Raw genomic sequence first — 12,647 nt, forward strand, 5'->3', positions numbered from 1 at the left:
AAAATTTAAACTAAAAGAAAGATCAAAGTCCTTACCGGAGTGTGATCGGTGTCGGAAGAACTTGAAAAAATGAGAGGATTTTGGAATCACTTGCGAGAGGCTGAAAATGACATAAGGGGGCAACTGGCGGACCCATCCCCTATTTATACCCGTCTGAGCATTTAATGCTCACGGTGTCCCAAGCAGCGCATCGGTTAGCGTGATTCGCCAGCTTTTTCTGACACGTCTCACGAATGTTCCGGAATCTCCGCAATTAAATAAGGGGAGATCGGCTAGTTAAAGATCGGCGAATTAAGGCGGATGTTTGGAATTGCGGATCGGTTAAGGGCTGTTCAGTTAGGAACCGGATCGGATAAACACATCAGAGATCGGAAAATAACCAATGCAATAATAACAAAATGATAATTGTCAAAATAAAATTTTATTTCCAAAAGGTCAGATTACATCATTTGGGCGATCTCAAGAGATCGGATTACATTAAAGGTCAGATTACATCATTTAGGCGATCTCTAGAGATCGGCAGTACATCCTATCTAGTAAAGGCCTATGTCAAAGCCTAGTCTCGTGGCTGAATCAAAATATGTGTTTGATCAGGAGACCGGCCGTCGACATCGAATAGATGTACAGCTCAGATGGGGGGACTATGACTCTCATGAGAATGAGAGAGATCGTCATCAATGTTATCGCTCGGAACCGAGCCGCTGTCGGGACACCCAATGTGGTGAGAAGCCAAATGAACTTCAAAGGGCAGTCACCAAAGATCGGAGGGAAATTAGCAGTCTTCTCACCCGAAATCAGTTCGCCGATTACATCGGTCGATCGATTCGAGGTCAACACAATCGATATTCTCGATCTAGGTTGGTAAATTAGTCCAGTTCTCTCACTATCATCAGAGGCGGCCATAGTGATCTTCTGATCACCGGGGTCATAAATTTTCAGTTGATAAACAAGGTGAACAGCCGAAAAAAGATCAAAAGCAGCTATCATGGCCGGGATTGTTGCCGGAGTGGCTAGAACAGGAAAAGTGAGAGGGAAAGAGGAGAAAATCAAATGCGGAAGGGTTTCCTGTTGAAGGTATATATATAGAGAAGGTCTGAGCATTTATTGCTAGCAGAAAACGAAGCGGACGCCTCGAAAATCGAAGGAATAAATGCTTTGACTGAACCGGACCAGATAAAGGGGAAGACTAGAGTGGGAGAGATCAGCAGAGGGGGGCCCAGCACGAAAGATCGGAAGAGGATCGTATTAGAAATATCGGAAGGGATGGGAGATCGGAAAGCAAAGAGAGAATAAGACAACTTCTAATAACTGTCATCATAATCAGAGCCGAGGTAGTTAAAGCATTGCAGACGAGATCTCCACCGCACACCTCATTTGCAGAATCGCTCACATTACTGACAGGTGCCAGAGTATGTCATGACAGTCCTGTACATCCCAATCTCCACCGTTGATCTTACTTGTAAGGATAAGTCCGGAGCCCTTGGATCAAAGAAGAAGACGACAAGATCGGCGCTTTTTATTCCCAGCCCTTGGATTGCCCTTGACAAGAAAATTTTGAGCCGTCAGATTATAAAAGAAAAAGGACAAATATTCAGAAAAGGATCTCAGTCGTTCGTTTTAATTCTCTTTAATTCCCAAGCATAAGATCATGTCCTTTAAAATCCAAACCTTCCATTTCCCTCAAAGAAAATCCTGACCCTTCATTAGGAACACCCATTCCCTATAAGTACCTGTATGAAAACTGTAAAAAAGGAGGAGGAAGAAAAAGGGTGGTAATTATAGTGGAAAGGCTCTGAAAATTAATTCAGTTTTGCTACTCTGCTATTTTTTTTTAAGCTAGAAAAAAACTTTAGAAACTAGTTTTTTAAAGTATTTTCTTGGAAGAAGTGTTGGACACTGGGACTCTTGATTTCCAGTTATTCATTGCTCTGCGATACCCTTTCTTAGTTTTAGTTTCGTTTTCATCACCTTTATATCCACTTTAATTTTCTGAGCTCAATCTCATTTATTGTCATTCCGGATCGATTACATGCTAACTAGGCATTCATCATTTCAAGGCAAGCATTAGTCCCCAGACTATTAGCACGCAACTCTGCAACATTCGCGACTCCATAGTTAGTTTAATAGGTTGAACTTCCTACAGGTGAGTGTCTGAACTGTTGCCCTATCCAGTGTTCGTCTTTATTTTCTTTTTTACACTCGTAATTTTCGTTAAAGTTTGTCTTATGTTAAAAGATCCCATGTGGGTGGTTATTCTCTTGAGTTTATCTTTGATATATCAGTTCATGTTATTTATTTGTTCTTGGTCTTTTATTATCTCCTAATGTAGGTGTTCTGGTTACGGGTCATGTATAGGTAGTTTGATAAAATGTTGGTAGCAGTATCTTAACATAAGAGTTTTTTAAATGTTCGGATAATAAATCAGAGAATTATGAAGTCAAACCATTATACTAGCTCAAGAAGATGACTGGGTAAGGTGGAGAGTTAGAGTAAAATTGAATTTCAGACTAGCAAATGAAATAGAGCAAATGTTGCTTGTCAAAAGGTACTGGTAAGTCAATCATATAGGAGATCGGTAAAAATTCAGCCCGGTATCCCCTATCTAGTCACAAGGTACCAATGAGTTAAAAGAAGCCTGATCCGGGTTCCCAGTGTCTTCGGATGCCAGAACCCTTAGCCTAAGGTCCTTGCGCGTTACGGATGAGAGAAGATGAGAGATGCCAGAACCCTTAGCCCAGTGTCTTATCCGATTCTCAATTAAAAGTTTTAATGAATATTAAAAAGAGATCGGATGAGAGTTCTTATCCGATTCTCAATCCAAATTTTAAATATTAAAAAGAGATCAGAGGAGAGTTCTTATCCGATTCTCAATCCAAATTTTAAATATTAAAAAGAGATCGGAGGAGAGTTCTTATCCGATTCTCAAATCAAACCAAATAAATATTAAAAGGAGATCGGAGGAGAGTTCTTATTCGATTCTCAAATCAAACCAAATAAATATACAGAGATCGGAGGAGAGTTCTTATCCGATTCTCAAAATCAAATTTTAGTAAGCACGAATGAAAACCACAACACAACATCAATTCACTAGGGTCGTCTCATTTACTTATGTATTTGGGTAATCTGAAAATTAGTGAAAAATTAAATATTCTCTTTTGTCAAAGGGATTAACATCTTCATTCTACCCCAACCCTCCTAGCTATCGATTTTAATTTATAAGGAGCATAATGTTAAATCTGCTTGCCCTCATAGAGGGACGAGGCGGGGTGCCTAACACCTTCCCCGCCCGTATACGGACCCCGAACCTAGAATCTCTGTTATTGAAGTGGTTTTATGTTAGTTTGTTTTCATAAATGGTTTCCTTTAATTTCTCTCAAAATTAAAGTGCCGACTCCTCACTCTTTCCCACTTCGGTGAGTGTTCGTCCAGGCGACCGCAAAATACCTTGCGACAATTATTATGGATGAACACTGAGTTTTATTTATTGGATTTGAGATTCGTTTCTTGATTTAATTTCTTGTGATCTCAATGCATGCTATATGTTGGTACCCACTTAGTTATGATTATAGATGTTAATTGAAGGACTGAAAGGTGAAGATTAACATTAGAAAATAGAGATATTAAACCTAGGAATTCTGACCTAGACATAAGCTGATACCTTTGTGGAACCTAAAAATTAGTCAAAGGTCTTAAAAGATTTTAATTGATTTGATCACCACGAAAGTAGGGTTCGAGTTAATTAGAATACACCCTAGATGCCTTGAGAGAGGATCTAGGATAGCTTAGGACTGATTTCCATCAAGGAAAACGATCCTTAATTCAGTAAATAAACGAGATAACATCCCTAGTATGATTCAAGTGTGAAATCTTAATTCCAGAATTGCTTCAAATAAATCATTTCGTTTTAAGTTTACTATTTTAGTATTTAAAGTTAACAAACTTCATTCCCTAAGTATTCGATAGCCTAGACAGTCAAGATTTCTGTGTAGATTGGTACTTGCTAAACAAAAATTCCTCGTGGGAATGATACTCTACTTATCACTTTATTACTTATTAGCGATACGTGCACTTGCGGTAATTGCAAAATAGCGAAACACTACCCTAGGAATTTGGTCTAGGTCAAAACACAAAAATTGTAAGTATGGGTTTCATCTTTAATTTGGCTTTAGTTTCACAATAATTGGAGTTGTGAAATTCAAGTTATAAGTATTTGAACTTACTGGACTCAAACTGTCTAAAACCAGTTCCAAGGCATAACACTACATTCACTCAATTGGTTTGCCATATCATCAACATTTCACAACAATTACATACCAAATAGTCTTAATTTAGGCATAAACACATCAAATAGGTCACAAGAATGGAAAACCCTAATTTCATGAAACCCTAATTCAATTTGCCAAAACTTCAAAATTTAAAGAGTTTCATAGCACTAACCTTATACACAATCTTCAATCAACTTCAATTAGCTTCCAATCCAACCAAGTTTTGACCTTCCTTCTTGTTTCCCCTTTTGATAGAATTCCCCTTCTTCAAAACACCCAAAATTCCAATCAATTTTTAAAGAAAATCCCACAATCGAGATTAAATTTCATGAATTCACTATAATCAAAGCTTAGAACATAGCTTATCTTGATTTGGTCAACACCTCCTCTTTACCAATCTTCCAAAATCCTTGAAATTCTTGTATGCTTTCTTCAATTTAGGGCTTAATTTAGTGTTTACTCTCGATTTCCTATGGAAAGTATGAAAAATAATTAGGGTTTTGAAGCTTGGAGATTGTGTAACAATGGTAGAAATTGAGAGAGAGAGAGAGAGAGAGAGTGTGTGTGTGTGTGTGTGTTTGGCCGGCAATGTTAAGGAAGAAGGAAGAAGATAATTTTATTTTATAGATATTTATATTATTTTAAGACATAATGGTACTTTTGTAAATAAGAGGAATGATAAAGTTGTAAATAAGTTGAAATCTTTAATCATTGAATTTTTACATTTTATTAATTATACTTACTTTTACTAATCTTGATTAATTTAGCTAATCCATCTTCATTAACTTATTTTATCTCACTTTTGGTCAATTTTGATCTCTCAAATTTGATTGACCAAATTTTTCTCTTATCGGGTTTCTATTCATCTTTTTCCATAATACACAATGAGTCTTTAATTTCATTTTTCACCTTAGCTTTTAATTTGCTTATTTGTGCTTGTTTCTTTTCATTTTCTTGACTTATTAATTCTTAATAATATCTCATTTAAATCTTAATTAAGGGTCTTACAATGTCTTACATGAGTTTAGAGTAGCAACTGAATCCACAGTCACTTCTATGTAGGGTTACTCATCGCCTGTATCTTGTGCTCATTTACCCAATTTGTACTCCACTTCTTTTATTTTTCTCAACCTTAATTGATCTTTATTTAATTTAATTATGATTCTTCACTCTAGTTTAAGTGTGGTTCCAGACATTCTAACTGTCCGAACAGACTTTAGTCGTCAGAACAGTGGAATGTACGGAACTGCCTATAGTGAGGATGTTACATTATATAGACCAAAGACTCTGTTAAAATTGTTATGGTTTTAATAGCGATCCAGTCTTGTCATTAATCAAAGTGCATGTGTTCTTATCTTTCGAACAAAAAAAAATTGACTCCACTTAATTTTTTTAAAAGAAAATTATATATATATATATATTAAATTACTTATATAATAATCAAAATAATTTTATTCCATTAAAATATTTAAAATATTATTATATTTATTAAATTTAAACTTATTGTTTTGATAATTATTATGCTTATTATATAATAATTAGTATTTAAATTAATTTAAATTGATAATAATTATACTTATTGTTTTAATAGTTGACATATAATATATAAAAAATTTAGTGTATCCATTAGTTTGTTGGCTTGTGAAATTAGCATCAATATTATCTATACAACTACAAGTGTTAAAGAGTACATTTTGCAATGAGAATTATAAAGACTCAATTTTGAACTCAAGCGAAAGATTGATTATTAAATAATTATTTGATTACATATATTGAAAAATGTTAAAAAAAAAACTTTTTAGAAACAATCATAAATTTAAGATTATAGCAAAAATTTATTATTTTATGAAAAATTTTTTACTTGATTGTTGTTATATATATTTAACGTATATTATTATATTTTTTTCCGGTAGATAATTTATCATTGTATACAATATTTTCTTTCCTCTAAATCAAGCAAAATAATTTTTTTTTTTGACTTCATTGACTCAATTTGCTGACTCTGCCCCTATCCAAAAAGAATTAACCACCAGTTAATCTTTTTGTATTATGCCTTATTTAGTTCAAATAAACTATTTCCTGATAACTCTACTTTTCAGGGAGTAAGTTATCTAAGATAGTCTAATATTAATAACTTACTTTTTGAGAAGTGGAGAAAAAAAAAAAGGCATTTTACTTTTCAGAAAGTCAATTTTTTACACTTCCTGAATACTTAAAGTTCTCTAACTCATTTACCCAACCAATCAAACAAGTCCTTAGAATAATGGTTCAATTTTGATTCATAATACAATTATATAATCTTATTAAATAAATTCTTATTTAATTTCGAAGAAAAGTTTATAGTATTTTAATTCTTATTAAATTAAACAAAACCCTTTAGCAAATTCATTTAATTTCTTTTGCCTTCTGATCATGAAATTCAGCCATCACACCATTTAACAATTTTTTTAATATTTCTCATTCATTAATCCCATTGGTTTTTGTTTTTTTTTTCCAAAAATATTAAATTCATTGCAAAGATATTAAATAATCACATTGGTTAGGTGGGGCTGGTGGTAAACCTGAATTCAATAGACTCATTTGACAACCGAATTAATGAAATGGAAACATGAGAAGAAACTATTGAGACATCGATTTCACAAATGAGATGAGGTTCCAGGAAGGACCTTCTTTTGCTTTTTGATCAAGCCAAAATTCAACTAATTTAATGAATTTTTTTTATTACATACCCAAAGCATATCTTTATTTAAGTTATGTTTATTCCTTTGTAAATAAAGGTAAAATGTGAAAATAAATACATTCATTTTTGTTATTAATTATTTTAAATAATAAAATATAAAAAATTTCTTATAAACTCATTTGAATTAAATTTTTTTGATAGAATTGAATTGAATTGGGTGCTAATGTTATATATATATAAAGATTTAAATTAATTATAGTTCAGTAAATTTTTCTTTTTTTTTTAAATTTTATAATATGATGAATATAAAAATATATTAAAATTTAAAAAGAAAATTGTATATTTTGTTTAAAAAATAAAATTATATCTCAATAATATATATAATAAAAACTATTGATTTCGGTAATCAGATGAGTAATCTGTTTTATTTTCTATTAAATTAGTCCTTTTAACTAAAATGGCTATACGTGGAGGATTAGGAGACATGGGTGTTTTTGTCTTTCTACAAATTAAGATTAAATAATTCTACATGTGTAATAAGGAAAGAGGTTCTCCTTTGTCCCATTTAGAGCCCACCACACCATTTAATAAATCTTTAATATTCCCATGAGTTAGCAACTATGGAAATTTTGACTAGACTCATTTGACAATGTGAAAGGAAAAAGGAAATTAAGGAACTACGGAAAGCAACTAATGACATATCCATTTTCTCTATGAGTTTCTTTAGCTATTAAGGTTCCAGGAAGGATGCTTTCATTTCTTTAGTTAAACATTATTTATGGATTTTCTATTATGATTTAATTACATAAATGCCATTAATTTTAAAAAATTAATTTATTTTGTTTAAAACAAATTAAAATTGTAATTATAAACCTAGTCATATCGGTATTTAAATTTAATTGTTTAATTCTAATTATATTTTAAAATTTTATTTTTAAAATTAAAAAGGTGATAAATTAATTTACGATTGAATTAAATTATTTAATTGAAATAAAATCTTAAAAAATAGTGTTTTAAAATTTAAGGCGGAAATAAATTTATTTATTAATGAACTCAATTAAAATTTAATAAAATTTAAATTAATAGTAAAAAAATAACAAATAGAAAAATATAAATCATTAGAAAATTTTATTAATAAATTTAGTAAATAACAATTTTATGAAAAATAAAATAATTTTATTGATAAATAAGTATCAATTAATTTGATTGGGAGGAATTAAGAATATCAGAGAGAATCTTTTCAGGAAATAGGGGTAAAATAGTAATATTATTTTTACTTGAAAATCTACTAGTACAATGCAGTGAGACTTTTTCTGAAATAAAATTAAAGTTGATAGATTTTAATTTAATATTTAGAAATTGAATGAATAAAATAAAATAACCACTTAAATTATGAGATGATTAATGCAATTAACTCTAAAATATTTTAAACTATTTAGTTCCCAGAATATGAGAGGGAATCTTTTAGAAAATAGAGGTAAAATAGTAATTTTATTTTTATTTGAAAATCTACTATTATAAGGTAATGAGACTTTCTCTTAAACAAAATTAAAGTTGATGAATTTTATTTTAATATTTTAAAATTGAATGAATAAAATGGAACAACTACTTAAATTATGGGACGATCGATGCAATTAACCTCAACATGGTTTAAACTATTTAATTTTCATATAGTAATTTCTCTTTTTTTTAAATATATCAACTAATAAAAAATTTGATTTAAATTGAAAAAAAAGTGTTTAAAGAGTAGATGAGACAAAAGTTTGACTAACAGAAAATATAATCACTACCCAATATATTTTTCTTTTAAGAAAAAAACAGTTTTGTTAAAATAGAAAAATTAAACAATAATTTTCCTAATATGTTTTAACCAGCCCATCTGTTATAAGCTAAAGCCCAGCAAGGATTTGGTAAGGCCCCCATTTCCCAGATTTTCAAGACAATTTTTGATGGCAACATTTTTTTTTTGATAGGCTAAACTCAGTCTATTGAAAGAGCTCAAGTAAATAAATAAATAATACTATGTGACAAATTCAACAGCAACCTCAAAACTATAAATATAAATAAATAATAATTAAATTTTAATTTTAAATTAATTAAAATTAGTTATATAAAGATTTTTTTATTCAACTCTGTTAAATATTAAATCTGTATTAATATCTAAAATTTATAAATATTTTTATATTATAAAATTATTAAGATTAGATTATCTAAAAGGTGATAAAAAGGTTTCAAAATTTATAAGTAAACGTCCAAAAAAAGTTTTAAAACTAATTTGTTATAACAATCATATTGCTTGTTAGTTTTTGCTATTAGCCTACTCAATATTAGTCTTTGTACTCTGTAATTTTATGTTAATCGAAACATTTTCTATTCAGAGAGAGAAAGCTTTCCACACTGGAATTAAGGATTTTTTTGAAGTTTTTATCAAATTCTTGGCCAATACAAGATATATTCATTCCAAGAAAGCTGAAGAAATAGAAATTTTGGTTCTATTTGATTGAGCAACAACAACTTGAACCAAGCTGTTCTAAAGTATCTTTGGATGGGCCTCTACAAATTGTGAGCATTTCCTTCACTGTATCAAAGAAACTCCAAGCGTCTGGAGATCGAGAAAACTGAATCAAAATTCTTCTACAGGCCAAAAACCACAATGATAGAGAAGGAAAAGAAGGGAAAAAAATGTTGTCAGGATGGTGCTAAGGTTCATTTGCGAGGGGTTGTTGGAACTAGGGATGAGCATTTGGTTCAAACCGAATCGAACCGAATTGAACCGAATTAAATTATGAAAATCAAATTATATATTTTAGAAATCGAACCAAACTGAAATAGATGAAAAATAAAATCGAACCGAATTGCTCTATTTCAGTTCGGTTCGATTCGATTTAAACCGATCGATTTTGATTTTTGATTGATTTTTAAATTTAGACTTGATTTTTAAAGTATTTGAATCTAATAAATATTAATCAATGAAATTAAATAATTCATATATATATAATTAAATATAATTCATAAATTCGCTATAAAAATAATTCAATTCAAAATCGATTCGGTTCGATTTGAATATATAAATTACTATTCAATTCGATTCGATTTAATCGATTTTTTTCTCTTTAAAATCGAACCGAATCGAAATAACCGAAATTTTTATAATATAAAATCGAATCGAACCGATTAAATTTTAAAATCAAACCGATTGAATCAAATTGACTCGATTCGATTCAATTTTTTGGTTCAAACCAAAATCTGGTCACCCCTAGTTGGAACAACTGTCAATGCATAACCCTTAACTTTAATGCTCTTGGAGAAAACCTAGATATATGTCCTGGTTTACCTAAGGGGACCTATGATTCTGCTAGTAGTTTTGAACCCTCATCGGTGATCAATAATGATTGGTTGAGCAAAAGTGCAGTGGGGACGATGCATCATCAGACCATGATACTTTCTATCCAATCTTGTTTTCAAACAGTGGGAGTTCATACTATTCAATCAACCTCATCTCTGAATTTCATTCACAAAATCATAGCAATTGATGTGTGAAACTCTAATTTCATATTATCAGCTGTTGAAGACAATTGCGGTGAAGCTCTCATCACCTCTAAAGTTCCGCCTATGTCACCAGTGGTGAGAGTTCATTTCCTGAAACAGATTTCATCAATGGCAATACTCAAGAAGAACCGAGTCTGATATTCCGAGTCACTAAGTGAATGAGCCGAGTCATCTAATTCCTTATTAGCGGGAGACAGTTTTGAGGCTTCCAACAGTGGAGAGCTGCTGCATGGCCTTCATCCTATCTGTAACCAGTATGATGATGTCCCTCCAGATATCTTACTCGAGCCTCTAGAGAACCATAACAACTGTCAGGCTGTCTCTCTTCCACCTCCCCTTAATTTGGAAGATTGCGAGCTGCAGGGTAATGGTTGGGCTACTAATGAGGAGCCCATGGCTAACGGGCTTTCACAATATAACGGGCTTCTACAAGATAATCAAAACTAGGCTCTCATCTCTTATAACAGCCTAAATCATGAAGAATATCAAGACAAAAAATTTCAGGTGAGCCTATCTTACCAACATCCATTTTGGCTAATGCAAACCAAGGTCTTCTTCCTTTCAAAACTTGAGTCTCTAGAAATCTAGAATCCTCAAGCAGCGTGGCAAGAGTAAGCTTCTCTTTGATTTGCTTGATTTGCTAGATTTTTCACCCAAATTGAACAGGGGAGGCAAGAAGGGAAAGAAACAAATTAAAGTGGGTAGGACCAATCAAAAGGGTGGAAGTAATTCTACTAATGTCTCCCACAAACTGAATGTGGAAATTGTGGCTGAACAACCAGACGAAATTGATATCTGTCGGGTTAATCTTAGACATGCAAAGGACCAAATTTCTCATGATGATGCGGGTTTGGATGTAAATTCTGAAGCAGCAACGTTGGAGATTGGGAAGCAGTTGGGTTTGACGAATTCTAAATCAGATGAGGCAATGTAGTTATTTTTCTTAAATCACATTAAATCTGATTAGTTTTGTCTCTTTAATGCTAGCAATTTGATTTTCTCTCTTTGTCATTGGGTGTCGTTGGGTCCTTTTTTCTATTTTGATTCTCTAGTTGTTGCTGGTCTCTAGTGTTTTTTTGTATTATTGAAGCATCTGACATGGAGTCGCCCTTCTGATTGCACGTTGACTGTTAGCTGTTGATTTTGGGTGTTGTGGCAAGCGCTGGAACTGACTTAGGAGAATGGGTTGTCGAATTTTTTTCTCTTTTCACTCAATGGTGAGGGGTGATTCTTTTCCTCAAGTTTCCTCAATATTATTTACTCTATTTCTTCTTTGTTAGGACATGTCTGCTGGAATATCTAGTTCTGATTTGAGGTGAGCTTGAACAGAGGGTTTATGGTTGAGGAGGTATTTATTTAGGATGGATTTTCTGCCATAGGATCATCATGGTGGTGTTAAGATGAGCTTGAATGTTTGTTGTGCTTTTTCACTCATGTTCTCTGGTTTTTAGAGCCTTGAGGAGTTCTGTTGGTTGATTGTCCTCTTACTTTGTTTGTTTCGGTTCTCTTTGGGAAGTGTTCTTGCTTCTTGCTAGTCCAATTGTACAAGTTCCAGTGTAATTTTTTTTAAGGAGAAGCAAATTTGGCTGTTGTTTTTTTAGGCTAAGCCAACTTGTTTTTTTGAGAAGTCAAGATACATTTGCTGTGTCTTTTAGTTTTGGTGTTGAGTTTTGTTATCTTGTCATTGATTGCTTGATCTTCTCTTGGACGGTTGGACCAGCGTGTGCTTTGTTTTATCTCCTGTTGTTTTGCTGCAGGCTCAAGCTTGCCATGTGTACTTTTTATTTTATTTTTTTTAATTGATATGTATTTTTTTTAATCTCTCTCCTCATCTCTTCCTTTGCAGACAGTACTTAAATCTAAATCTATTTTTGCATCAAAAATTGCAAATGAGAGAGGGAGATTTAACAATGGACTAAACAAATAGACATCATTTCATTACAAATCCTGTTAGAAAAGAAAAGAGGAAGTTAATGAGCAAGTACCGCAAAGTTAATTGCAAGAGAAATTAAATAAAGAAAGGGGAAAGAGATTATTTCATACATCTGGCTTGCCAAGGAGACCTTGAAGTTGCTGAACTGTACAAGTTGTTGTGATAGATGGATACACCTTTTTTTTTTTTTTAAAGGTAGTGGCAGGTGGATACAACTAAG

Source organism: Hevea brasiliensis, chromosome 13, assembly GCF_030052815.1.
Source record: "Hevea brasiliensis isolate MT/VB/25A 57/8 chromosome 13, ASM3005281v1, whole genome shotgun sequence".
Lineage (NCBI taxonomy): Eukaryota > Viridiplantae > Streptophyta > Magnoliopsida > Malpighiales > Euphorbiaceae > Hevea > Hevea brasiliensis.